We start from the raw sequence: 25,506 nt of genomic DNA on the forward strand, positions 1-25,506 counted from the left end.
CACAGAGACACACAGATGGGGGACGAGGGACGAGACCCGAGAAGAAGGAGCTCCAGTCCACTTCGCTTGCTCGCTCGCTACCTACCTACGTCTGTCTTTTCACCGCTGAGAGAAGGTGGTGCACCGCTCCCGGAGGCGCTGCAATACCGGGCCGATGCGTGGAGAGGACGGAGCAAGCTCCTGATCCAGCTCCCTGTTCCAAAAATCCGTTTAATATGTGGTCCCCCGATGGGGGACGTATCAGATATTAAACTGATAAGAACAGATACTACACTTGATCTTAGCCAAAAGGCCGAGAAGCGATGCCCACAAAGGCGCGGACCGACGCGCGGGCGTTCCGCTGGCGCACAGTGGCGCAGGCCGACTCCTCTGGAGCCCGGGACCCGCGCAGCTGCCGGCCTCCCTGCAGCCAGAGGCCTGCCGCGGGACTCTGCTCCCCCACTCTCTTGCCTGCCCGCCTGCCTTCCTGCCAGTCCCGGGCGGGGGCCCTGCTCTTTGATCTTCTGTCAACGGCCCGACAACGACCGCAGCCGCAGGGGGCGCCAGCCGCCCGGCCTCCTTAGCTTAGGCCCCTCCCACCGGCAGCAGCTGCGCCCAACCGGCTGCAAGCGAAAGCCGAGCGCCAGCACCTGCGGGCAGAGGCAAGGGGCAGCTCTCTCTCGGGAGGGAGGGAGGGACGGGGACGCGCGCGCACACACGCCTGCCTGCCGAAACAAAAGAAAGAAAAGGTGGATATACTAAGTTTTTTGGAGGGAAAACGCCCAGCTGTCGAAAGGGGCCCGCCTGCAGGGACGGGGACGGACACACACGCAAGCAAGCAAGCAAGCAAGCAAGCAAGCAAGCCACGCCTGCCTCCCTGGGAAAAGGCTGAAAAACCTAAGTTTTTTGGAGGGAAAACGCACGGGAGCCGAAAAGGGGGCCGGCCTGCTTGCCCAGAGAGTCGAGACGCGGGAAAGCGCACAGAGGGAGCACGGGAACCGAGAGGGCGAGAGAGAGACAGAACACAGAGACACACAGATGGGGGACGAGGGACGAGACCCGAGAAGAAGGAGCTCCAGTCCACTTCGCTTGCTCGCTCGCTACCTACCTACGTCTGTCTTTTCACCGCTGAGAGAAGGTGGTGCACCGCTCCCGGAGGCGCTGCAATACCGGGCCGATGCGTGGAGAGGACGGAGCAAGCTCCTGATCCAGCTCCCTGTTCCAAAAATCCGTTTAATATGTGGTCCCCCGATGGGGGACGTATCAGATATTAAACTGATAAGAACAGATACTACACTTGATCTTAGCCAAAAGGCCGAGAAGCGATGCCCACAAAGGCGCGGACCGACGCGCGGGCGTTCCGCTGGCGCACAGTGGCGCAGGCCGACTCCTCTGGAGCCCGGGACCCGCGCAGCTGCCGGCCTCCCTGCAGCCAGAGGCCTGCCGCGGGACTCTGCTCCCCCACTCTCTTGCCTGCCCGCCTGCCTTCCTGCCAGTCCCGGGCGGGGGCCCTGCTCTTTGATCTTCTGTCAACGGCCCGACAACGACCGCAGCCGCAGGGGGCGCCAGCCGCCCGGCCTCCTTAGCTTAGGCCCCTCCCACCGGCAGCAGCTGCGCCCAACCGGCTGCAAGCGAAAGCCGAGCGCCAGCACCTGCGGGCAGAGGCAAGGGGCAGCTCTCTCTCGGGAGGGAGGGAGGGACGGGGACGCGCGCGCACACACGCCTGCCTGCCGAAACAAAAGAAAGAAAAGGTGGATATACTAAGTTTTTTGGAGGGAAAACGCCCAGCTGTCGAAAGGGGCCCGCCTGCAGGGACGGGGACGGACACACACGCAAGCAAGCAAGCAAGCAAGCAAGCAAGCAAGCCACGCCTGCCTCCCTGGGAAAAGGCTGAAAAACCTAAGTTTTTTGGAGGGAAAACGCACGGGAGCCGAAAAGGGGGCCGGCCTGCTTGCCCAGAGAGTCGAGACGCGGGAAAGCGCACAGAGGGAGCACGGGAACCGAGAGGGCGAGAGAGAGACAGAACACAGAGACACACAGATGGGGGACGAGGGACGAGACCCGAGAAGAAGGAGCTCCAGTCCACTTCGCTTGCTCGCTCGCTACCTACCTACGTCTGTCTTTTCACCGCTGAGAGAAGGTGGTGCACCGCTCCCGGAGGCGCTGCAATACCGGGCCGATGCGTGGAGAGGACGGAGCAAGCTCCTGATCCAGCTCCCTGTTCCAAAAATCCGTTTAATATGTGGTCCCCCGATGGGGGACGTATCAGATATTAAACTGATAAGAACAGATACTACACTTGATCTTAGCCAAAAGGCCGAGAAGCGATGCCCACAAAGGCGCGGACCGACGCGCGGGCGTTCCGCTGGCGCACAGTGGCGCAGGCCGACTCCTCTGGAGCCCGGGACCCGCGCAGCTGCCGGCCTCCCTGCAGCCAGAGGCCTGCCGCGGGACTCTGCTCCCCCACTCTCTTGCCTGCCCGCCTGCCTTCCTGCCAGTCCCGGGCGGGGGCCCTGCTCTTTGATCTTCTGTCAACGGCCCGACAACGACCGCAGCCGCAGGGGGCGCCAGCCGCCCGGCCTCCTTAGCTTAGGCCCCTCCCACCGGCAGCAGCTGCGCCCAACCGGCTGCAAGCGAAAGCCGAGCGCCAGCACCTGCGGGCAGAGGCAAGGGGCAGCTCTCTCTCGGGAGGGAGGGAGGGACGGGGACGCGCGCGCACACACGCCTGCCTGCCGAAACAAAAGAAAGAAAAGGTGGATATACTAAGTTTTTTGGAGGGAAAACGCCCAGCTGTCGAAAGGGGCCCGCCTGCAGGGACGGGGACGGACACACACGCAAGCAAGCAAGCAAGCAAGCAAGCAAGCAAGCCACGCCTGCCTCCCTGGGAAAAGGCTGAAAAACCTAAGTTTTTTGGAGGGAAAACGCACGGGAGCCGAAAAGGGGGCCGGCCTGCTTGCCCAGAGAGTCGAGACGCGGGAAAGCGCACAGAGGGAGCACGGGAACCGAGAGGGCGAGAGAGAGACAGAACACAGAGACACACAGATGGGGGACGAGGGACGAGACCCGAGAAGAAGGAGCTCCAGTCCACTTCGCTTGCTCGCTCGCTACCTACCTACGTCTGTCTTTTCACCGCTGAGAGAAGGTGGTGCACCGCTCCCGGAGGCGCTGCAATACCGGGCCGATGCGTGGAGAGGACGGAGCAAGCTCCTGATCCAGCTCCCTGTTCCAAAAATCCGTTTAATATGTGGTCCCCCGATGGGGGACGTATCAGATATTAAACTGATAAGAACAGATACTACACTTGATCTTAGCCAAAAGGCCGAGAAGCGATGCCCACAAAGGCGCGGACCGACGCGCGGGCGTTCCGCTGGCGCACAGTGGCGCAGGCCGACTCCTCTGGAGCCCGGGACCCGCGCAGCTGCCGGCCTCCCTGCAGCCAGAGGCCTGCCGCGGGACTCTGCTCCCCCACTCTCTTGCCTGCCCGCCTGCCTTCCTGCCAGTCCCGGGCGGGGGCCCTGCTCTTTGATCTTCTGTCAACGGCCCGACAACGACCGCAGCCGCAGGGGGCGCCAGCCGCCCGGCCTCCTTAGCTTAGGCCCCTCCCACCGGCAGCAGCTGCGCCCAACCGGCTGCAAGCGAAAGCCGAGCGCCAGCACCTGCGGGCAGAGGCAAGGGGCAGCTCTCTCTCGGGAGGGAGGGAGGGACGGGGACGCGCGCGCACACACGCCTGCCTGCCGAAACAAAAGAAAGAAAAGGTGGATATACTAAGTTTTTTGGAGGGAAAACGCCCAGCTGTCGAAAGGGGCCCGCCTGCAGGGACGGGGACGGACACACACGCAAGCAAGCAAGCAAGCAAGCAAGCAAGCAAGCCACGCCTGCCTCCCTGGGAAAAGGCTGAAAAACCTAAGTTTTTTGGAGGGAAAACGCACGGGAGCCGAAAAGGGGGCCGGCCTGCTTGCCCAGAGAGTCGAGACGCGGGAAAGCGCACAGAGGGAGCACGGGAACCGAGAGGGCGAGAGAGAGACAGAACACAGAGACACACAGATGGGGGACGAGGGACGAGACCCGAGAAGAAGGAGCTCCAGTCCACTTCGCTTGCTCGCTCGCTACCTACCTACGTCTGTCTTTTCACCGCTGAGAGAAGGTGGTGCACCGCTCCCGGAGGCGCTGCAATACCGGGCCGATGCGTGGAGAGGACGGAGCAAGCTCCTGATCCAGCTCCCTGTTCCAAAAATCCGTTTAATATGTGGTCCCCCGATGGGGGACGTATCAGATATTAAACTGATAAGAACAGATACTACACTTGATCTTAGCCAAAAGGCCGAGAAGCGATGCCCACAAAGGCGCGGACCGACGCGCGGGCGTTCCGCTGGCGCACAGTGGCGCAGGCCGACTCCTCTGGAGCCCGGGACCCGCGCAGCTGCCGGCCTCCCTGCAGCCAGAGGCCTGCCGCGGGACTCTGCTCCCCCACTCTCTTGCCTGCCCGCCTGCCTTCCTGCCAGTCCCGGGCGGGGGCCCTGCTCTTTGATCTTCTGTCAACGGCCCGACAACGACCGCAGCCGCAGGGGGCGCCAGCCGCCCGGCCTCCTTAGCTTAGGCCCCTCCCACCGGCAGCAGCTGCGCCCAACCGGCTGCAAGCGAAAGCCGAGCGCCAGCACCTGCGGGCAGAGGCAAGGGGCAGCTCTCTCTCGGGAGGGAGGGAGGGACGGGGACGCGCGCGCACACACGCCTGCCTGCCGAAACAAAAGAAAGAAAAGGTGGATATACTAAGTTTTTTGGAGGGAAAACGCCCAGCTGTCGAAAGGGGCCCGCCTGCAGGGACGGGGACGGACACACACGCAAGCAAGCAAGCAAGCAAGCAAGCAAGCAAGCCACGCCTGCCTCCCTGGGAAAAGGCTGAAAAACCTAAGTTTTTTGGAGGGAAAACGCACGGGAGCCGAAAAGGGGGCCGGCCTGCTTGCCCAGAGAGTCGAGACGCGGGAAAGCGCACAGAGGGAGCACGGGAACCGAGAGGGCGAGAGAGAGACAGAACACAGAGACACACAGATGGGGGACGAGGGACGAGACCCGAGAAGAAGGAGCTCCAGTCCACTTCGCTTGCTCGCTCGCTACCTACCTACGTCTGTCTTTTCACCGCTGAGAGAAGGTGGTGCACCGCTCCCGGAGGCGCTGCAATACCGGGCCGATGCGTGGAGAGGACGGAGCAAGCTCCTGATCCAGCTCCCTGTTCCAAAAATCCGTTTAATATGTGGTCCCCCGATGGGGGACGTATCAGATATTAAACTGATAAGAACAGATACTACACTTGATCTTAGCCAAAAGGCCGAGAAGCGATGCCCACAAAGGCGCGGACCGACGCGCGGGCGTTCCGCTGGCGCACAGTGGCGCAGGCCGACTCCTCTGGAGCCCGGGACCCGCGCAGCTGCCGGCCTCCCTGCAGCCAGAGGCCTGCCGCGGGACTCTGCTCCCCCACTCTCTTGCCTGCCCGCCTGCCTTCCTGCCAGTCCCGGGCGGGGGCCCTGCTCTTTGATCTTCTGTCAACGGCCCGACAACGACCGCAGCCGCAGGGGGCGCCAGCCGCCCGGCCTCCTTAGCTTAGGCCCCTCCCACCGGCAGCAGCTGCGCCCAACCGGCTGCAAGCGAAAGCCGAGCGCCAGCACCTGCGGGCAGAGGCAAGGGGCAGCTCTCTCTCGGGAGGGAGGGAGGGACGGGGACGCGCGCGCACACACGCCTGCCTGCCGAAACAAAAGAAAGAAAAGGTGGATATACTAAGTTTTTTGGAGGGAAAACGCCCAGCTGTCGAAAGGGGCCCGCCTGCAGGGACGGGGACGGACACACACGCAAGCAAGCAAGCAAGCAAGCAAGCAAGCAAGCCACGCCTGCCTCCCTGGGAAAAGGCTGAAAAACCTAAGTTTTTTGGAGGGAAAACGCACGGGAGCCGAAAAGGGGGCCGGCCTGCTTGCCCAGAGAGTCGAGACGCGGGAAAGCGCACAGAGGGAGCACGGGAACCGAGAGGGCGAGAGAGAGACAGAACACAGAGACACACAGATGGGGGACGAGGGACGAGACCCGAGAAGAAGGAGCTCCAGTCCACTTCGCTTGCTCGCTCGCTACCTACCTACGTCTGTCTTTTCACCGCTGAGAGAAGGTGGTGCACCGCTCCCGGAGGCGCTGCAATACCGGGCCGATGCGTGGAGAGGACGGAGCAAGCTCCTGATCCAGCTCCCTGTTCCAAAAATCCGTTTAATATGTGGTCCCCCGATGGGGGACGTATCAGATATTAAACTGATAAGAACAGATACTACACTTGATCTTAGCCAAAAGGCCGAGAAGCGATGCCCACAAAGGCGCGGACCGACGCGCGGGCGTTCCGCTGGCGCACAGTGGCGCAGGCCGACTCCTCTGGAGCCCGGGACCCGCGCAGCTGCCGGCCTCCCTGCAGCCAGAGGCCTGCCGCGGGACTCTGCTCCCCCACTCTCTTGCCTGCCCGCCTGCCTTCCTGCCAGTCCCGGGCGGGGGCCCTGCTCTTTGATCTTCTGTCAACGGCCCGACAACGACCGCAGCCGCAGGGGGCGCCAGCCGCCCGGCCTCCTTAGCTTAGGCCCCTCCCACCGGCAGCAGCTGCGCCCAACCGGCTGCAAGCGAAAGCCGAGCGCCAGCACCTGCGGGCAGAGGCAAGGGGCAGCTCTCTCTCGGGAGGGAGGGAGGGACGGGGACGCGCGCGCACACACGCCTGCCTGCCGAAACAAAAGAAAGAAAAGGTGGATATACTAAGTTTTTTGGAGGGAAAACGCCCAGCTGTCGAAAGGGGCCCGCCTGCAGGGACGGGGACGGACACACACGCAAGCAAGCAAGCAAGCAAGCAAGCAAGCAAGCCACGCCTGCCTCCCTGGGAAAAGGCTGAAAAACCTAAGTTTTTTGGAGGGAAAACGCACGGGAGCCGAAAAGGGGGCCGGCCTGCTTGCCCAGAGAGTCGAGACGCGGGAAAGCGCACAGAGGGAGCACGGGAACCGAGAGGGCGAGAGAGAGACAGAACACAGAGACACACAGATGGGGGACGAGGGACGAGACCCGAGAAGAAGGAGCTCCAGTCCACTTCGCTTGCTCGCTCGCTACCTACCTACGTCTGTCTTTTCACCGCTGAGAGAAGGTGGTGCACCGCTCCCGGAGGCGCTGCAATACCGGGCCGATGCGTGGAGAGGACGGAGCAAGCTCCTGATCCAGCTCCCTGTTCCAAAAATCCGTTTAATATGTGGTCCCCCGATGGGGGACGTATCAGATATTAAACTGATAAGAACAGATACTACACTTGATCTTAGCCAAAAGGCCGAGAAGCGATGCCCACAAAGGCGCGGACCGACGCGCGGGCGTTCCGCTGGCGCACAGTGGCGCAGGCCGACTCCTCTGGAGCCCGGGACCCGCGCAGCTGCCGGCCTCCCTGCAGCCAGAGGCCTGCCGCGGGACTCTGCTCCCCCACTCTCTTGCCTGCCCGCCTGCCTTCCTGCCAGTCCCGGGCGGGGGCCCTGCTCTTTGATCTTCTGTCAACGGCCCGACAACGACCGCAGCCGCAGGGGGCGCCAGCCGCCCGGCCTCCTTAGCTTAGGCCCCTCCCACCGGCAGCAGCTGCGCCCAACCGGCTGCAAGCGAAAGCCGAGCGCCAGCACCTGCGGGCAGAGGCAAGGGGCAGCTCTCTCTCGGGAGGGAGGGAGGGACGGGGACGCGCGCGCACACACGCCTGCCTGCCGAAACAAAAGAAAGAAAAGGTGGATATACTAAGTTTTTTGGAGGGAAAACGCCCAGCTGTCGAAAGGGGCCCGCCTGCAGGGACGGGGACGGACACACACGCAAGCAAGCAAGCAAGCAAGCAAGCAAGCAAGCCACGCCTGCCTCCCTGGGAAAAGGCTGAAAAACCTAAGTTTTTTGGAGGGAAAACGCACGGGAGCCGAAAAGGGGGCCGGCCTGCTTGCCCAGAGAGTCGAGACGCGGGAAAGCGCACAGAGGGAGCACGGGAACCGAGAGGGCGAGAGAGAGACAGAACACAGAGACACACAGATGGGGGACGAGGGACGAGACCCGAGAAGAAGGAGCTCCAGTCCACTTCGCTTGCTCGCTCGCTACCTACCTACGTCTGTCTTTTCACCGCTGAGAGAAGGTGGTGCACCGCTCCCGGAGGCGCTGCAATACCGGGCCGATGCGTGGAGAGGACGGAGCAAGCTCCTGATCCAGCTCCCTGTTCCAAAAATCCGTTTAATATGTGGTCCCCCGATGGGGGACGTATCAGATATTAAACTGATAAGAACAGATACTACACTTGATCTTAGCCAAAAGGCCGAGAAGCGATGCCCACAAAGGCGCGGACCGACGCGCGGGCGTTCCGCTGGCGCACAGTGGCGCAGGCCGACTCCTCTGGAGCCCGGGACCCGCGCAGCTGCCGGCCTCCCTGCAGCCAGAGGCCTGCCGCGGGACTCTGCTCCCCCACTCTCTTGCCTGCCCGCCTGCCTTCCTGCCAGTCCCGGGCGGGGGCCCTGCTCTTTGATCTTCTGTCAACGGCCCGACAACGACCGCAGCCGCAGGGGGCGCCAGCCGCCCGGCCTCCTTAGCTTAGGCCCCTCCCACCGGCAGCAGCTGCGCCCAACCGGCTGCAAGCGAAAGCCGAGCGCCAGCACCTGCGGGCAGAGGCAAGGGGCAGCTCTCTCTCGGGAGGGAGGGAGGGACGGGGACGCGCGCGCACACACGCCTGCCTGCCGAAACAAAAGAAAGAAAAGGTGGATATACTAAGTTTTTTGGAGGGAAAACGCCCAGCTGTCGAAAGGGGCCCGCCTGCAGGGACGGGGACGGACACACACGCAAGCAAGCAAGCAAGCAAGCAAGCAAGCAAGCCACGCCTGCCTCCCTGGGAAAAGGCTGAAAAACCTAAGTTTTTTGGAGGGAAAACGCACGGGAGCCGAAAAGGGGGCCGGCCTGCTTGCCCAGAGAGTCGAGACGCGGGAAAGCGCACAGAGGGAGCACGGGAACCGAGAGGGCGAGAGAGAGACAGAACACAGAGACACACAGATGGGGGACGAGGGACGAGACCCGAGAAGAAGGAGCTCCAGTCCACTTCGCTTGCTCGCTCGCTACCTACCTACGTCTGTCTTTTCACCGCTGAGAGAAGGTGGTGCACCGCTCCCGGAGGCGCTGCAATACCGGGCCGATGCGTGGAGAGGACGGAGCAAGCTCCTGATCCAGCTCCCTGTTCCAAAAATCCGTTTAATATGTGGTCCCCCGATGGGGGACGTATCAGATATTAAACTGATAAGAACAGATACTACACTTGATCTTAGCCAAAAGGCCGAGAAGCGATGCCCACAAAGGCGCGGACCGACGCGCGGGCGTTCCGCTGGCGCACAGTGGCGCAGGCCGACTCCTCTGGAGCCCGGGACCCGCGCAGCTGCCGGCCTCCCTGCAGCCAGAGGCCTGCCGCGGGACTCTGCTCCCCCACTCTCTTGCCTGCCCGCCTGCCTTCCTGCCAGTCCCGGGCGGGGGCCCTGCTCTTTGATCTTCTGTCAACGGCCCGACAACGACCGCAGCCGCAGGGGGCGCCAGCCGCCCGGCCTCCTTAGCTTAGGCCCCTCCCACCGGCAGCAGCTGCGCCCAACCGGCTGCAAGCGAAAGCCGAGCGCCAGCACCTGCGGGCAGAGGCAAGGGGCAGCTCTCTCTCGGGAGGGAGGGAGGGACGGGGACGCGCGCGCACACACGCCTGCCTGCCGAAACAAAAGAAAGAAAAGGTGGATATACTAAGTTTTTTGGAGGGAAAACGCCCAGCTGTCGAAAGGGGCCCGCCTGCAGGGACGGGGACGGACACACACGCAAGCAAGCAAGCAAGCAAGCAAGCAAGCAAGCCCGCCTGCCTCCCTGGGAAAAGGCTGAAAAACCTAAGTTTTTTGGAGGGAAAACGCACGGGAGCCGAAAAGGGGGCCGGCCTGCTTGCCCAGAGAGTCGAGACGCGGGAAAGCGCACAGAGGGAGCACGGGAACCGAGAGGGCGAGAGAGAGACAGAACACAGAGACACACAGATGGGGGACGAGGGACGAGACCCGAGAAGAAGGAGCTCCAGTCCACTTCGCTTGCTCGCTCGCTACCTACCTACGTCTGTCTTTTCACCGCTGAGAGAAGGTGGTGCACCGCTCCCGGAGGCGCTGCAATACCGGGCCGATGCGTGGAGAGGACGGAGCAAGCTCCTGATCCAGCTCCCTGTTCCAAAAATCCGTTTAATATGTGGTCCCCCGATGGGGGACGTATCAGATATTAAACTGATAAGAACAGATACTACACTTGATCTTAGCCAAAAGGCCGAGAAGCGATGCCCACAAAGGCGCGGACCGACGCGCGGGCGTTCCGCTGGCGCACAGTGGCGCAGGCCGACTCCTCTGGAGCCCGGGACCCGCGCAGCTGCCGGCCTCCCTGCAGCCAGAGGCCTGCCGCGGGACTCTGCTCCCCCACTCTCTTGCCTGCCCGCCTGCCTTCCTGCCAGTCCCGGGCGGGGGCCCTGCTCTTTGATCTTCTGTCAACGGCCCGACAACGACCGCAGCCGCAGGGGGCGCCAGCCGCCCGGCCTCCTTAGCTTAGGCCCCTCCCACCGGCAGCAGCTGCGCCCAACCGGCTGCAAGCGAAAGCCGAGCGCCAGCACCTGCGGGCAGAGGCAAGGGGCAGCTCTCTCTCGGGAGGGAGGGAGGGACGGGGACGCGCGCGCACACACGCCTGCCTGCCGAAACAAAAGAAAGAAAAGGTGGATATACTAAGTTTTTTGGAGGGAAAACGCCCAGCTGTCGAAAGGGGCCCGCCTGCAGGGACGGGGACGGACACACACGCAAGCAAGCAAGCAAGCAAGCAAGCAAGCAAGCCACGCCTGCCTCCCTGGGAAAAGGCTGAAAAACCTAAGTTTTTTGGAGGGAAAACGCACGGGAGCCGAAAAGGGGGCCGGCCTGCTTGCCCAGAGAGTCGAGACGCGGGAAAGCGCACAGAGGGAGCACGGGAACCGAGAGGGCGAGAGAGAGACAGAACACAGAGACACACAGATGGGGGACGAGGGACGAGACCCGAGAAGAAGGAGCTCCAGTCCACTTCGCTTGCTCGCTCGCTACCTACCTACGTCTGTCTTTTCACCGCTGAGAGAAGGTGGTGCACCGCTCCCGGAGGCGCTGCAATACCGGGCCGATGCGTGGAGAGGACGGAGCAAGCTCCTGATCCAGCTCCCTGTTCCAAAAATCCGTTTAATATGTGGTCCCCCGATGGGGGACGTATCAGATATTAAACTGATAAGAACAGATACTACACTTGATCTTAGCCAAAAGGCCGAGAAGCGATGCCCACAAAGGCGCGGACCGACGCGCGGGCGTTCCGCTGGCGCACAGTGGCGCAGGCCGACTCCTCTGGAGCCCGGGACCCGCGCAGCTGCCGGCCTCCCTGCAGCCAGAGGCCTGCCGCGGGACTCTGCTCCCCCACTCTCTTGCCTGCCCGCCTGCCTTCCTGCCAGTCCCGGGCGGGGGCCCTGCTCTTTGATCTTCTGTCAACGGCCCGACAACGACCGCAGCCGCAGGGGGCGCCAGCCGCCCGGCCTCCTTAGCTTAGGCCCCTCCCACCGGCAGCAGCTGCGCCCAACCGGCTGCAAGCGAAAGCCGAGCGCCAGCACCTGCGGGCAGAGGCAAGGGGCAGCTCTCTCTCGGGAGGGAGGGAGGGACGGGGACGCGCGCGCACACACGCCTGCCTGCCGAAACAAAAGAAAGAAAAGGTGGATATACTAAGTTTTTGGAGGGAAAACGCCCAGCTGTCGAAAGGGGCCCGCCTGCAGGGACGGGGACGGACACACACGCAAGCAAGCAAGCAAGCAAGCAAGCAAGCAAGCCACGCCTGCCTCCCTGGGAAAAGGCTGAAAAACCTAAGTTTTTTGGAGGGAAAACGCACGGGAGCCGAAAAGGGGGCCGGCCTGCTTGCCCAGAGAGTCGAGACGCGGGAAAGCGCACAGAGGGAGCACGGGAACCGAGAGGGCGAGAGAGAGACAGAACACAGAGACACACAGATGGGGGACGAGGGACGAGACCCGAGAAGAAGGAGCTCCAGTCCACTTCGCTTGCTCGCTCGCTACCTACCTACGTCTGTCTTTTCACCGCTGAGAGAAGGTGGTGCACCGCTCCCGGAGGCGCTGCAATACCGGGCCGATGCGTGGAGAGGACGGAGCAAGCTCCTGATCCAGCTCCCTGTTCCAAAAATCCGTTTAATATGTGGTCCCCCGATGGGGGACGTATCAGATATTAAACTGATAAGAACAGATACTACACTTGATCTTAGCCAAAAGGCCGAGAAGCGATGCCCACAAAGGCGCGGACCGACGCGCGGGCGTTCCGCTGGCGCACAGTGGCGCAGGCCGACTCCTCTGGAGCCCGGGACCCGCGCAGCTGCCGGCCTCCCTGCAGCCAGAGGCCTGCCGCGGGACTCTGCTCCCCCACTCTCTTGCCTGCCCGCCTGCCTTCCTGCCAGTCCCGGGCGGGGGCCCTGCTCTTTGATCTTCTGTCAACGGCCCGACAACGACCGCAGCCGCAGGGGGCGCCAGCCGCCCGGCCTCCTTAGCTTAGGCCCCTCCCACCGGCAGCAGCTGCGCCCAACCGGCTGCAAGCGAAAGCCGAGCGCCAGCACCTGCGGGCAGAGGCAAGGGGCAGCTCTCTCTCGGGAGGGAGGGAGGGACGGGGACGCGCGCGCACACACGCCTGCCTGCCGAAACAAAAGAAAGAAAAGGTGGATATACTAAGTTTTTTGGAGGGAAAACGCCCAGCTGTCGAAAGGGGCCCGCCTGCAGGGACGGGGACGGACACACACGCAAGCAAGCAAGCAAGCAAGCAAGCAAGCAAGCCACGCCTGCCTCCCTGGGAAAAGGCTGAAAAACCTAAGTTTTTTGGAGGGAAAACGCACGGGAGCCGAAAAGGGGGCCGGCCTGCTTGCCCAGAGAGTCGAGACGCGGGAAAGCGCACAGAGGGAGCACGGGAACCGAGAGGGCGAGAGAGAGACAGAACACAGAGACACACAGATGGGGGACGAGGGACGAGACCCGAGAAGAAGGAGCTCCAGTCCACTTCGCTTGCTCGCTCGCTACCTACCTACGTCTGTCTTTTCACCGCTGAGAGAAGGTGGTGCACCGCTCCCGGAGGCGCTGCAATACCGGGCCGATGCGTGGAGAGGACGGAGCAAGCTCCTGATCCAGCTCCCTGTTCCAAAAATCCGTTTAATATGTGGTCCCCCGATGGGGGACGTATCAGATATTAAACTGATAAGAACAGATACTACACTTGATCTTAGCCAAAAGGCCGAGAAGCGATGCCCACAAAGGCGCGGACCGACGCGCGGGCGTTCCGCTGGCGCACAGTGGCGCAGGCCGACTCCTCTGGAGCCCGGGACCCGCGCAGCTGCCGGCCTCCCTGCAGCCAGAGGCCTGCCGCGGGACTCTGCTCCCCCACTCTCTTGCCTGCCCGCCTGCCTTCCTGCCAGTCCCGGGCGGGGGCCCTGCTCTTTGATCTTCTGTCAACGGCCCGACAACGACCGCAGCCGCAGGGGGCGCCAGCCGCCCGGCCTCCTTAGCTTAGGCCCCTCCCACCGGCAGCAGCTGCGCCCAACCGGCTGCAAGCGAAAGCCGAGCGCCAGCACCTGCGGGCAGAGGCAAGGGGCAGCTCTCTCTCGGGAAGGGAGGGAGGGACGGGGACGCGCGCGCACACACGCCTGCCTGCCGAAACAAAAGAAAGAAAAGGTGGATATACTAAGTTTTTTGGAGGGAAAACGCCCAGCTGTCGAAAGGGGCCCGCCTGCAGGGACGGGGACGGACACACACGCAAGCAAGCAAGCAAGCAAGCAAGCAAGCAAGCCACGCCTGCCTCCCTGGGAAAAGGCTGAAAAACCTAAGTTTTTTGGAGGGAAAACGCACGGGAGCCGAAAGGGGGCCGGCCTGCTTGCCCAGAGAGTCGAGACGCGGGAAAGCGCACAGAGGGAGCACGGGAACCGAGAGGGCGAGAGAGAGACAGAACACAGAGACACACAGATGGGGGACGAGGGACGAGACCCGAGAAGAAGGAGCTCCAGTCCACTTCGCTTGCTCGCTCGCTACCTACCTACGTCTGTCTTTTCACCGCTGAGAGAAGGTGGTGCACCGCTCCCGGAGGCGCTGCAATACCGGGCCGATGCGTGGAGAGGACGGAGCAAGCTCCTGATCCAGCTCCCTGTTCCAAAAATCCGTTTAATATGTGGTCCCCCGATGGGGGACGTATCAGATATTAAACTGATAAGAACAGATACTACACTTGATCTTAGCCAAAAGGCCGAGAAGCGATGCCCACAAAGGCGCGGACCGACGCGCGGGCGTTCCGCTGGCGCACAGTGGCGCAGGCCGACTCCTCTGGAGCCCGGGACCCGCGCAGCTGCCGGCCTCCCTGCAGCCAGAGGCCTGCCGCGGGACTCTGCTCCCCCACTCTCTTGCCTGCCCGCCTGCCTTCCTGCCAGTCCCGGGCGGGGGCCCTGCTCTTTGATCTTCTGTCAACGGCCCGACAACGACCGCAGCCGCAGGGGGCGCCAGCCGCCCGGCCTCCTTAGCTTAGGCCCCTCCCACCGGCAGCAGCTGCGCCCAACCGGCTGCAAGCGAAAGCCGAGCGCCAGCACCTGCGGGCAGAGGCAAGGGGCAGCTCTCTCTCGGGAGGGAGGGAGGGACGGGGACGCGCGCGCACACACGCCTGCCTGCCGAAACAAAAGAAAGAAAAGGTGGATATACTAAGTTTTTTGGAGGGAAAACGCCCAGCTGTCGAAAGGGGCCCGCCTGCAGGGACGGGGACGGACACACACGCAAGCAAGCAAGCAAGCAAGCAAGCAAGCAAGCCACGCCTGCCTCCCTGGGAAAAGGCTGAAAAACCTAAGTTTTTTGGAGGGAAAACGCACGGGAGCCGAAAAGGGGGCCGGCCTGCTTGCCCAGAGAGTCGAGACGCGGGAAAGCGCACAGAGGGAGCACGGGAACCGAGAGGGCGAGAGAGAGACAGAACACAGAGACACACAGATGGGGGACGAGGGACGAGACCCGAGAAGAAGGAGCTCCAGTCCACTTCGCTTGCTCGCTCGCTACCTACCTACGTCTGTCTTTTCACCGCTGAGAGAAGGTGGTGCACCGCTCCCGGAGGCGCTGCAATACCGGGCCGATGCGTGGAGAGGACGGAGCAAGCTCCTGATCCAGCTCCCTGTTCCAAAAATCCGTTTAATATGTGGTCCCCCGATGGGGGACGTATCAGATATTAAACTGATAAGAACAGATACTACACTTGATCTTAGCCAAAAGGCCGAGAAGCGATGCCCACAAAGGCGCGGACCGACGCGCGGGCGTTCCGCTGGCGCACAGTGGCGCAGGCCGACTCCTCTGGAGCCCGGGACCCGCGCAGCTGCCGGCCTCCCTGCAGCCAGAGGCCTGCCGCGGGACTCTGCTCCCCCACTCTCTTGCCTGCCCGCCTGCCTTCCTGCCAGTCCCGGGCGGGGCCCTGCTCTTTGATCTTCTGTCAACGGCCCGACAACGACCGCAGCCGCAGGGGGCGCCAGCCGCCCGGCCTCCTTAGCTTAGGCCCCTCCCACCGGCAGCAGCTGCGCCCAACCGGCTGCAAGCGAAAGCCGAGCGCCAGCACCTGCGGGCAGAGGCAAGGGGCAGCTCTCTCTCGGGAGGGAGGGAGGGACGGGGACGCGCGCGCACACACGCCTGCCTGCCGAAACAAAAGAAAGAAAAGGTGGATATACTAAGTTTTTTGGAGGGAAAACGCCCAGCTGTCGAAAGGGGCCCGCCTGCAGGGACGGGGACGGACACACACGCAAGCAAGCAAGCAAGCAAGCAAGCAAGCAAGCCACGCCTGCCTCCCTGGGAAAAGGCTGAAAAACCTAAGTTTTTTGGAGGGAAAACGCACGGGAGCCGAAAAGGGGGCCGGCCTGCTTGCCCAGAGAGTCGAGACGCGGGAAAGCGCACAGAGGGAGCACGGGAACCGAGAGGGCGAGAGAGAGACAGAACACAGAGACACACAGATGGGGGACGAGGGACGAGACCCGAGAAGAAGGAGCTCCAGTCCACTTCGCTTGCTCGCTCGCTACCTACCTACGTCTGTCTTTTCACCGCTGAGAGAAGGTGGTGCACCGCTCCCGGAGGCGCTGCAATACCGGGCCGATGCGTGGAGAGGACGGAGCAAGCTCCTGATCCAGCTCCCTGTTCCAAAAATCCGTTTAATATGTGGTCCCCCGATGGGGGACGTATCAGATATTAAACTGATAAGAACAGATACTACACTTGATCTTAGCCAAAAGGCCGAGAAGCGATGCCCACAAAGGCGCGGACCGACGCGCGGGCGTTCCGCTGGCGCACAGTGGCGCAGGCCGACTCCTCTGGAGCCCGGGACCCGCGCAGCTGCCGGCCTCCCTGCAGCCAGAGGCCTGCCGCGGGACTCTGCTCCCCCACTCTCTTGCCTGCCCGCCTGCCTTCCTGCCAGTCCCGGGCGGGGGCCCTGCTCTTTGATCTTCTGTCAACGGCCCGACAACGACCGCAGCCGCAGGGGGCGCCAGCCGCCCGGCCTCCTTAGCTTAGGCCCCTCCCACCGGCAGCAGCTGCGCCCAACCGGCTGCAAGCGAAAGCCGAGCGCCAGCACCTGCGGGCAGAGGCAAGGGGCAGCTCTCTCTCGGGAGGGAGGGAGGGACGGGGACGCGCGCGCACACACGCCTGCCTGCCGAAACAAAAGAAAGAAAAGGTGGATATACTAAGTTTTTTGGAGGGAAAACGCCCAGCTGTCGAAAGGGGCCCGCCTGCAGGGACGGGGACGGACACACACGCAAGCAAGCAAGCAAGCAAGCAAGCAAGCAAGCCACGCCTGCCTCCCTGGGAAAAGGCTGAAAAACCTAAGTTTTTTGGAGGGAAAACGCACGGGAGCCGAAAAGGGGGCCGGCCTGCTTGCCCAGAGAGTCGAGACGCGGGAAAGCGCACAGAGGGAGCACGGGAACCGAGAGGGCGAGAGAGAGACAGAACACAGAGACACACAGATGGGGGACGAGGGACGAGACCCGAGAAGAAGGAGCTCCAGTCCACTTCGCTTGCTCGCTCGCTACCTACCTACGTCTGTCTTTTCACCGCTGAGAGAAGGTGGTGCACCGCTCCCGGAGGCGCTGCAATACCGGGCCGATGCGTGGAGAGGACGGAGCAAGCTCCTGATCCAGCTCCCTGTTCCAAAAATCCGTTTAATATGTGGTCCCCCGATGGGGGACGTATCAGATATTAAACTGATAAGAACAGATACTACACTTGATCTTAGCCAAAAGGCCGAGAAGCGATGCCCACAAAGGCGCGGACCGACGCGCGGGCGTTCCGCTGGCGCACAGTGGCGCAGGCCGACTCCTCTGGAGCCCGGGACCCGCGCAGCTGCCGGCCTCCCTGCAGCCAGAGGCCTGCCGCGGGACTCTGCTCCCCCACTCTCTTGCCTGCCCGCCTGCCTTCCTGCCAGTCCCGGGCGGGGGCCCTGCTCTTTGATCTTCTGTCAACGGCCCGACAACGACCGCAGCCGCAGGGGGCGCCAGCCGCCCGGCCTCCTTAGCTTAGGCCCCTCCCACCGGCAGCAGCTGCGCCCAACCGGCTGCAAGCGAAAGCCGAGCGCCAGCACCTGCGGGCAGAGGCAAGGGGCAGCTCTCTCTCGGGAGGGAGGGAGGGACGGGGACGCGCGCGCACACACGCCTGCCTGCCGAAACAAAAGAAAGAAAAGGTGGATATACTAAGTTTTTTGGAGGGAAAACGCCCAGCTGTCGAAAGGGGCCCGCCTGCAGGGACGGGGACGGACACACACGCAAGCAAGCAAGCAAGCAAGCAAGCAAGCAAGCCACGCCTGCCTCCCTGGGAAAAGGCTGAAAACCTAAGTTTTTTGGAGGGAAAACGCACGGGAGCCGAAAAGGGGGCCGGCCTGCTTGCCCAGAGAGTCGAGACGCGGGAAAGCGCACAGAGGGAGCACGGGAACCGAGAGGGCGAGAGAGAGACAGAACACAGAGACACACAGATGGGGGACGAGGGACGAGACCCGAGAAGAAGGAGCTCCAGTCCACTTCGCTTGCTCGCTCGCTACCTACCTACGTCTGTCTTTTCACCGCTGAGAGAAGGTGGTGCACCGCTCCCGGAGGCGCTGCAATACCGGGCCGATGCGTGGAGAGGACGGAGCAAGCTCCTGATCCAGCTCCCTGTTCCAAAAATCCGTTTAATATGTGGTCCCCCGATGGGGGACGTATCAGATATTAAACTGATAAGAACAGATACTACACTTGATCTTAGCCAAAAGGCCGAGAAGCGATGCCCACAAAGGCGCGGACCGACGCGCGGGCGTTCCGCTGGCGCACAGTGGCGCAGGCCGACTCCTCTGGAGCCCGGGACCCGCGCAGCTGCCGGCCTCCCTGCAGCCAGAGGCCTGCCGCGGGACTCTGCTCCCCCACTCTCTTGCCTGCCCGCCTGCCTTCCTGCCAGTCCCGGGCGGGGGCCCTGCTCTTTGATCTTCTGTCAACGGCCCGACAACGACCGCAGCCGCAGGGGGCGCCAGCCGCCCGGCCTCCTTAGCTTAGGCCCCTCCCACCGGCAGCAGCTGCGCCCAACCGGCTGCAAGCGAAAGCCGAGCGCCAGCACCTGCGGGCAGAGGCAAGGGGCAGCTCTCTCTCGGGAGGGAGGGAGGGACGGGGGACGCGCGCGCACACACGCCTGCCTGCCGAAACAAAAGAAAGAAAAGGTGGATATACTAAGTTTTTTGGAGGGAAAACGCCCAGCTGTCGAAAGGGGCCCGCCTGCAGGGACGGGGACGGACACACACGCAAGCAAGCAAGCAAGCAAGCAAGCAAGCAAGCCACGCCTGCCTCCCTGGGAAAAGGCTGAAAAACCTAAGTTTTTTGGAGGGAAAACGCACGGGAGCCGAAAAGGGGGCCGGCCTGCTTGCCCAGAGAGTCGAGACGCGGGAAAGCGCACAGAGGGAGCACGGGAACCGAGAGGGCGAGAGAGAGACAGAACACAGAGACACACAGATGGGGGACGAGGGACGAGACCCGAGAAGAAGGAGCTCCAGTCCACTTCGCTTGCTCGCTCGCTACCTACCTACGTCTGTCTTTTCACCGCTGAGAGAAGGTGGTGCACCGCTCCCGGAGGCGCTGCAATACCGGGCCGATGCGGCGTGGAGAGGACGGAGCAAGCTCCTGATCCAGCTCCCTGTTCCAAAAATCCGTTTAATATGTGGTCCCCCGATGGGGGACGTATCAGATATTAAACTGATAAGAACAGATACTACACTTGATCTTAGCCAAAAGGCCGAGAAGCGATGCCCACAAAGGCGCGGACCGACGCGCGGGCGTTCCGCTGGCGCACAGTGGCGCAGGCCGACTCCTCTGGAGCCCGGGACCCGCGCAGCTGCCGGCCTCCCTGCAGCCAGAGGCCTGCCGCGGGACTCTGCTCCCCCACTCTCTTGCCTGCCCGCCTGCCTTCCTGCCAGTCCCGGGCGGGGGCCCTGCTCTTTGATCTTCTGTCAACGGCCCGACAACGACCGCAGCCGCAGGGGGCGCCAGCCGCCCGGCCTCCTTAGCTTAGGCCCCTCCCACCGGCAGCAGCTGCGCCCAACCGGCTGCAAGCGAAAGCCGAGCGCCAGCACCTGCGGGCAGAGGCAAGGGGCAGCTCTCTCTCGGGAGGGAGGGAGGGACGGGGACGCGCGCGCACACACGCCTGCCTGCCGAAACAAAAGAAAGAAAAGGTGGATATACTAAGTTTTTTGGAGGGAAAACGCCCAGCTGTCGAAAGGGGCCCGCCTGCAGGGACGGGGACGGACACACACGCAAGCAAGCAAGCAAGCAAGCAAGCAAGCAAGCCACGCCTGCCTCCCTGGGAAAAGGCTGAAAAACCTAAGTTTTTTGGAGGGAAAACGCACGGGAGCCGAAAAGGGGGCCGGCCTGCTTGCCCAGAGAGTCGAGACGCGGGAAAGCGCACAGAGGGAGCACGGGAACCGAGAGGGCGAGAGAGAGACAGAACACAGAGACACACAGATGGGGGACGAGGGACGAGACCCGAGAAGAAGGAGCTCCAGTCCACTTCGCTTGCTCGCTCGCTACCTACCTACGTCTGTCTTTTCACCGCTGAGAGAAGGTGGTGCACCGCTCCCGGAGGCGCTGCAATACCGGGCCGATGCGTGGAGAGGACGGAGCAAGCTCCTGATCCAGCTCCCTGTTCCAAAAATCCGTTTAATATGTGGTCCCCCGATGGGGGACGTATCAGATATTAAACTGATAAGAACAGATTTTTTTTTTTTTTTTTTATTATAAAGATACAAAACCACAAACAACAATCAGCAACAACCCCGAAACCATGTCATACTAATGAAAATAACCCCTTCCACCTCTCTTTCGCCGCAGCGAATCCCCACCGCAAAATATCCCATTTCACCCGACAGATTATATCGTGCTTTGCTTTGTATACCACAGCAGATGGCGCTCCACTCACTCCGTGCTCTGTAAGGTCCTTGCGTGAAGCCCAAAGATGATATTTGACCAGACTGATTAACAGACATAACAAAAAACTTTGTCCCCATCGGCGCGGTTTCGAAATCCCCCGCAGTATCACATGACTTGTTACATTAAAATCCGGTTTAACCTTTCTCAGAACCCCCCCACACAGATCCCAGACCCGTCGTGCAAAATCACAATCCCACAACACATGTTGAATTGTTTCTGTCTCACTACAATCAGAACGTGGACATTTGTCCTGTCTAGAGAGGCTGTGGCGGTGTAGCGTCTCCCTGACCGGGAGCCTCTTCCACAGGATGAACCAATTCAGATCTTTCAGTTTATTTTCTAATCCTACTGGCTGGTTCTGCCTCCACACTTCCTCTGTAATACCCACCACTGCTGAATCCTCTCTAGTTGTTGCGAGTTGGTACAGTGCTTTGTGATTTACAGACACAACCCCTTCTTTAGCACCTGGGTACTTCTTCAACCACTGCACTGCATGTTTGTAGTGCCATGGTAATTTCTCTGCTTTCGGTGTCGTGTTAGTCCAGACCACCAAGTGCTTCACAGCAGACGAAAACCACAAACGAGTGAAATAAACACACAGGTGGTCCGGACTTTCATGTAAAATCTTGCACAAACCGGCGACAAACAAGGCGTCCAATTTTACCGGCAAGTCAGGCACCGCTCTGCCTCCCTCTTCCACCGGCCTGCACATGTCCACCCGCTTGATGTATTCGTACCCTCCGCCCCAGATGAAACGGAAGATAGCCCTCACCAGGTCTTTACGAAACCTGGGAGGCAGCGGGAACACCCAGGCCAGGTGAAGGAGCAACGGCAGGACATCCACTTTCACCACCAGCACTTTCCCTACGTACGTCAAGGGTCTGCTCTGCCACAACCCCAGTTTTTGCTTTACTTTAGAAAGCTTGTTTTCCCAGTTAGCTATGGCAGAGCCACTGGACAGGAAACTGATGCCCAAGATCTTAATGGGACCTGATTCCAGCGTGAGGCCTCCGACCACATCTTGTCTGTCTTTCCATTTACCAAAATATTTAACCGCGCACTTACTTTTATTGAGCAGTGCTCCTGTGGCTGCCGTCATCTTATCCACAATCTGCAGAACTTGGAGAAGACTCCTGTCTGAGGTAAGAAGCAGCGTTACGTCATCTGCATAGGCCGCAATTTTTGCCTGTAGCCCACCACTACCGGGAACTACCACACCTTCCACCCAGGGGTCGCTTCGGATCTGTTGCAGGAAGGGCTCCAAGTATAATACATAAAGTAAAGGGGACAGGGGGCACCCCTGCCTCACACCACAACTCACCACAAACCCTGTCCCCAACCTTCCATTAACACTGACCTTGCTGACAACCTTGTTGTATAGTATCTTAACCCATCGAATAAAACTCTCGCTGATTCCTAATCTTTTAAGAACCTCCCACAGGAAGGGGTGATGGACCCTGTCGAAAGCTTTACTTTGGTCCAAATTAACTAGCATAAGCTCGAGGCCCCTCTCCTCTACCCATTCGATGGCATCTCGTACAAGCTGAAGATTCCAAAACAGCTTCCTACCTTCGACGCTACACGTCTGTTCTCTACAGACTAAATTGGGCATCACCTTCCTCAGCCGCCTGCTTAGCACCCTAGCCAAGATCTTATAATCGGTGCAGAGCAGTTGGATCGGCCTCCAGTTTTCCAAATCTTCCTTAGGGCCTTTTTTGTAAACCAGAGTTAAGATTCCCTTTTTCATAGTCCCTGCAAGTTCTCCTGACATCAGGATCTCCTTAAAAACCTCCAGAAGCATAGGCTGCAAGGTAGCCCAAAACACTGAATAAAAATCAATAGGCAGACCATCTATACCCGGAGCAGTGCCCTTCCGCAACCCCGACATTGCTTCCTTTAGCTCCTCACCTGACACGTCGCCATCTAAATCATCGGCGCTCACGATCTTCTTACCTATCCCTGACAGTAGTTCTTCCCACACGCCAGTGTTCACCGATTTTTCCACAAACAGCTCTTGATAAAAATTCGACGCACAACTCACCATACCCAATGGGTCAAAAGTAACAGTCCCATCTTTCTGTTTTAAACCTTCGATCAATGTCCGTGCTTGCCTAGCTCGCACCGAACTAAAGAAAAGAGCCGAGCACTTCTCGTTATTTTCTATTAGGTTACCTTTAATCCTAAAAAGAAAATCCCTAGCTCTTGTTGTCCACCATTCTTTCATTTTATGTCTAAGCTCTGCAGCCTTCTGTGCATCAAATGCCTTACCTTGATTAAATGCTTCATACAGATTCTGCAGTTCACATTGCAGCTGGTCTATTTCTTCCTTTTCCTGCTTTTTCCTGACACGGCAAAATCTAATAGATGCCCTACGCACTGCCCTCTTACACGCCTCCCACCAGTTTACTGCAGATGTAAATTTCCATCTACTGTTATCGAAAGTCTCCAATACCGTCGTTATCTGACTTCGATACTCGACCTCCGACAATACCTTGATGTTTAATCTCCAGAAGCCTGATCTAGGCCCGGAGTTGTCAGAGGTCATATAGACAGACAGCAGCATGTGATCAGAAAACCACACTGGAGTTACCTGTCCAGCCCGTGATGACCCTCGCATGGTGGTGAAGATATAATCCAGTCTTCTAAAACTGTCCCTGCCGTTGCTCCAGGTGTAGTTTTTAGAGGTCGGGCCAGGAATGCCAAAGCCATCCTGCAACTTAAAGTTTGCTACCAGCTCCCTCAAGACACGTGCCCCTGCCCTATTTGTGTCGCCGATATCTATATTAAAATCTCCGCCCATAATCACCGTTCTATTTGTGTAAAGGAGTGGCTCGATTGACTTAACAAAATCCGCCTGTAGGCGTCTTTCCGCCGGCCCATATACCGCAATCAGGCGTACCTTTAAGCCATCCCACACCCCATCAACAACCAATAACCGCCCCGGAACAACCGAAAGGACATCATTACACACAAAATTCGACAAACCACACAAAATCCCCACCCCTGAAGAGTGCACGCCCCCAATACTCCACCAAGACTGTCCTATTTGCCACTCTTTCTTAAAAGCTCTAATGTCCCCCTGCGATCCTAAATGGACCTCCTGGAGAAAACAAAAGCCGAACCGGCGCCTTCCGAGATCATCGAAGACGCCCGCCCGCTTCACAGGGCTCCTCAATCCCCTGACATTAACCGTACAAATTAAACAATTCATGGCGGGTCGTGGAGAGCTTGTACTTCCACCTCACCTGCCCGGCTAACCACTGGATACCCTGATTCCCCAGATGCCGGATCACTCTCCTCCTCCCCGGAGTTCTGCGAGCTCTCCTCTCCCGAGGAAGACATCTCACACTCTGGATCCTCGGATTCCTGTGAGTGACCGGATTTCTCCGTCTCCGCCTTGCCTCCTGGTTCTGCTTCGCTCCCCTCACTACTTACGTTTGGGTCACCTTGCCCAGGCGGGATGGGTTCTTCGCTGACCACCACCTCCTCCATTTCTGCAGGGGTGGCCATAGCAGCAATAGGATCACCACTTTCCGCCTCTAGGCTTTCCTCTGGGCCCTTCTTTTGCACTCTAACTCTTCCTGAGGCCTTCTTACATGGTCTCCTAACCACCCCCCCCTCACCACCCTCTCTTTCTACTGCTAATACCGGGGTTTTGTCTGATCTTAAAACCATCTCCTCACTACCCTTCTCCTCTACTCCATCAGAGTCACTGCCTGGAGTCTCTATAGGCAGTGCCTGAAACCGATTTTGAGTGCTAATTCGGGCCCGGCGCAAATCAGGACCCTTTGACCTTCTCTCTCCCTTCCTTTTAGCAGACCTGCTCAAGACTGGAGACCAGCTAGGAGACTCTGGCCTCTCCTCAGGGACCATATCTGCCCAAGATCTGGATTTTACAGGCTCCGAAACCTCTCCACCCGCCTTCTCAACATTTTGCCCCCGACCTCCCTTGCCTCCCTCCTCAGGTTTCCCCTGAGACCCCCGGAAGATTACTGGTCCGCCCGATGGGCCCGGTAAGTCCAGCCTCGGGTCCTCAACGGGAACCTTCACAATGTCCGCAAAACTTTTTCGTTTCCTGGGACATGAACGATACATATGTCCAGCAGACCCACACAAATCGCAGGTCATGACTTGTTCACAGTTTTTAGCCTCGTGACCTGCCATACCACACCTCCTGCAGAGTCCCCCCGGACAGTTCGCTGCAATATGTCCCAACTGCAAACACTTTTTACAGGTCAGTGGCTGGCCAGGGTAGAATAGGTAACCCCTGTTTGAACCAATTCTAAAGAAGGCAGGAGGGTGTAAGACTCCCTCGTCCCCCGATGGCTTCGGTCTGAGCCTGACCATATACCTCCTCTTCCCGGTCCAGACTCCCACCCGATCTATCACTTTAACTCCTGCCCCCTGAATGTCTACAAATCTTGATAGAAACATCGCAACGTCTCTCTCTGGTAGCAGTGTATTAAACACATGTACGGTGAGAGTCCGCAGTTCCCTTGCAAAGAGCGGTTCTATCAGAAAATTCTTCAGTGGAACATAGTCTTTGCCAAATTGGGCCTTACGCCACACGGCCTCACACAGCTTATCCGACTCCATGGTTAAATCAAATATTCCCTTGTTCACAAAGTCCTGCAAACTGGTAATGTCCTTCACCTGAACTCCCAGAGCGCGAAACAATACATCCTGTTCGAACTTGTCCCTGTTCTTCCAATTCTCCTTTTCTTCCTTGGTCTTCACCACGAAGCGCACTGTGCGCCGCATCTGCCCCTCTCGGGACAGAGGGTGCCCAACCGCCGAGTCGCGGGTCCACTCACCCGCCGCCGCCGTCTCTGCTGCCGCCGCCATCCGGAAGCCCCACTTCGCCCTCTGGGCTCAACCCAGAGCGACTACCCGTGGTAGCTTGTGGACCCTCGGCCTCCTTCCTCCTCCGGTAAGGTTCTCCTCCGTCTCCCGGCTGGCTCTCCTTCTCCTTCCTCGCCGTCACCG

General features: G+C 60.3%; 21 non-coding genes across 21 annotated transcripts; all 21 read right to left on the bottom strand.

Annotated features, from left to right (window-relative positions):
- Nucleotides 1–113: 113 nt before the first annotated feature.
- On the bottom strand, nucleotides 114–304 carry LOC148636868 (U2 spliceosomal RNA). Its single transcript, XR_015931893.1, has one exon. It is a non-coding gene; the product is annotated as a U2 spliceosomal RNA (small nuclear RNA).
- An 811-nt stretch (nucleotides 305–1,115) lies between these two features.
- Nucleotides 1,116–1,306, bottom strand: LOC148636869 (U2 spliceosomal RNA). Its single transcript, XR_015931894.1, has one exon. It is a non-coding gene; the product is annotated as a U2 spliceosomal RNA (small nuclear RNA).
- Nucleotides 1,307–2,117: 811 nt separating this feature from the next.
- On the bottom strand, nucleotides 2,118–2,308 carry LOC148636870 (U2 spliceosomal RNA). The gene has a single exon (XR_015931895.1). It is a non-coding gene; the product is annotated as a U2 spliceosomal RNA (small nuclear RNA).
- An 811-nt stretch (nucleotides 2,309–3,119) lies between these two features.
- Nucleotides 3,120–3,310, bottom strand: LOC148636871 (U2 spliceosomal RNA). The gene has a single exon (XR_015931896.1). It is a non-coding gene; the product is annotated as a U2 spliceosomal RNA (small nuclear RNA).
- Nucleotides 3,311–4,121: 811 nt separating this feature from the next.
- On the bottom strand, nucleotides 4,122–4,312 carry LOC148636872 (U2 spliceosomal RNA). The gene has a single exon (XR_015931897.1). It is a non-coding gene; the product is annotated as a U2 spliceosomal RNA (small nuclear RNA).
- An 811-nt stretch (nucleotides 4,313–5,123) lies between these two features.
- On the bottom strand, nucleotides 5,124–5,314 carry LOC148636873 (U2 spliceosomal RNA). Its single transcript, XR_015931898.1, has one exon. It is a non-coding gene; the product is annotated as a U2 spliceosomal RNA (small nuclear RNA).
- Nucleotides 5,315–6,125: 811 nt separating this feature from the next.
- Nucleotides 6,126–6,316, bottom strand: LOC148636874 (U2 spliceosomal RNA). The gene has a single exon (XR_015931899.1). It is a non-coding gene; the product is annotated as a U2 spliceosomal RNA (small nuclear RNA).
- An 811-nt stretch (nucleotides 6,317–7,127) lies between these two features.
- Nucleotides 7,128–7,318, bottom strand: LOC148636875 (U2 spliceosomal RNA). The gene has a single exon (XR_015931901.1). It is a non-coding gene; the product is annotated as a U2 spliceosomal RNA (small nuclear RNA).
- Nucleotides 7,319–8,129: 811 nt separating this feature from the next.
- LOC148636876 (U2 spliceosomal RNA) lies at nucleotides 8,130–8,320 on the bottom strand. Its single transcript, XR_015931902.1, has one exon. It is a non-coding gene; the product is annotated as a U2 spliceosomal RNA (small nuclear RNA).
- An 811-nt stretch (nucleotides 8,321–9,131) lies between these two features.
- Nucleotides 9,132–9,322, bottom strand: LOC148636877 (U2 spliceosomal RNA). Its single transcript, XR_015931903.1, has one exon. It is a non-coding gene; the product is annotated as a U2 spliceosomal RNA (small nuclear RNA).
- An 810-nt stretch (nucleotides 9,323–10,132) lies between these two features.
- LOC148636878 (U2 spliceosomal RNA) lies at nucleotides 10,133–10,323 on the bottom strand. Its single transcript, XR_015931904.1, has one exon. It is a non-coding gene; the product is annotated as a U2 spliceosomal RNA (small nuclear RNA).
- An 811-nt stretch (nucleotides 10,324–11,134) lies between these two features.
- LOC148636879 (U2 spliceosomal RNA) lies at nucleotides 11,135–11,325 on the bottom strand. Its single transcript, XR_015931905.1, has one exon. It is a non-coding gene; the product is annotated as a U2 spliceosomal RNA (small nuclear RNA).
- Nucleotides 11,326–12,135: 810 nt separating this feature from the next.
- LOC148636880 (U2 spliceosomal RNA) lies at nucleotides 12,136–12,326 on the bottom strand. The gene has a single exon (XR_015931823.1). It is a non-coding gene; the product is annotated as a U2 spliceosomal RNA (small nuclear RNA).
- An 811-nt stretch (nucleotides 12,327–13,137) lies between these two features.
- On the bottom strand, nucleotides 13,138–13,328 carry LOC148636881 (U2 spliceosomal RNA). Its single transcript, XR_015931824.1, has one exon. It is a non-coding gene; the product is annotated as a U2 spliceosomal RNA (small nuclear RNA).
- An 811-nt stretch (nucleotides 13,329–14,139) lies between these two features.
- LOC148636882 (U2 spliceosomal RNA) lies at nucleotides 14,140–14,330 on the bottom strand. Its single transcript, XR_015931825.1, has one exon. It is a non-coding gene; the product is annotated as a U2 spliceosomal RNA (small nuclear RNA).
- Nucleotides 14,331–15,141: 811 nt separating this feature from the next.
- On the bottom strand, nucleotides 15,142–15,332 carry LOC148636883 (U2 spliceosomal RNA). Its single transcript, XR_015931826.1, has one exon. It is a non-coding gene; the product is annotated as a U2 spliceosomal RNA (small nuclear RNA).
- An 810-nt stretch (nucleotides 15,333–16,142) lies between these two features.
- On the bottom strand, nucleotides 16,143–16,333 carry LOC148636884 (U2 spliceosomal RNA). Its single transcript, XR_015931827.1, has one exon. It is a non-coding gene; the product is annotated as a U2 spliceosomal RNA (small nuclear RNA).
- Nucleotides 16,334–17,144: 811 nt separating this feature from the next.
- On the bottom strand, nucleotides 17,145–17,335 carry LOC148636885 (U2 spliceosomal RNA). The gene has a single exon (XR_015931829.1). It is a non-coding gene; the product is annotated as a U2 spliceosomal RNA (small nuclear RNA).
- An 810-nt stretch (nucleotides 17,336–18,145) lies between these two features.
- LOC148636886 (U2 spliceosomal RNA) lies at nucleotides 18,146–18,336 on the bottom strand. The gene has a single exon (XR_015931830.1). It is a non-coding gene; the product is annotated as a U2 spliceosomal RNA (small nuclear RNA).
- Nucleotides 18,337–19,148: 812 nt separating this feature from the next.
- LOC148636887 (U2 spliceosomal RNA) lies at nucleotides 19,149–19,342 on the bottom strand. Its single transcript, XR_015931858.1, has one exon. It is a non-coding gene; the product is annotated as a U2 spliceosomal RNA (small nuclear RNA).
- An 811-nt stretch (nucleotides 19,343–20,153) lies between these two features.
- Nucleotides 20,154–20,335, bottom strand: LOC148636888 (U2 spliceosomal RNA). The gene has a single exon (XR_015931859.1). It is a non-coding gene; the product is annotated as a U2 spliceosomal RNA (small nuclear RNA).
- Between the last annotated feature and the right edge of the window lie 5,171 nt (nucleotides 20,336–25,506).

Source organism: Lepisosteus platostomus, unplaced genomic scaffold (genome assembly GCF_059453375.1).
Source record: "Lepisosteus platostomus isolate fLepPlt1 unplaced genomic scaffold, fLepPlt1.hap1 Scaffold_143_H1, whole genome shotgun sequence".
Lineage (NCBI taxonomy): Eukaryota > Metazoa > Chordata > Actinopteri > Semionotiformes > Lepisosteidae > Lepisosteus > Lepisosteus platostomus.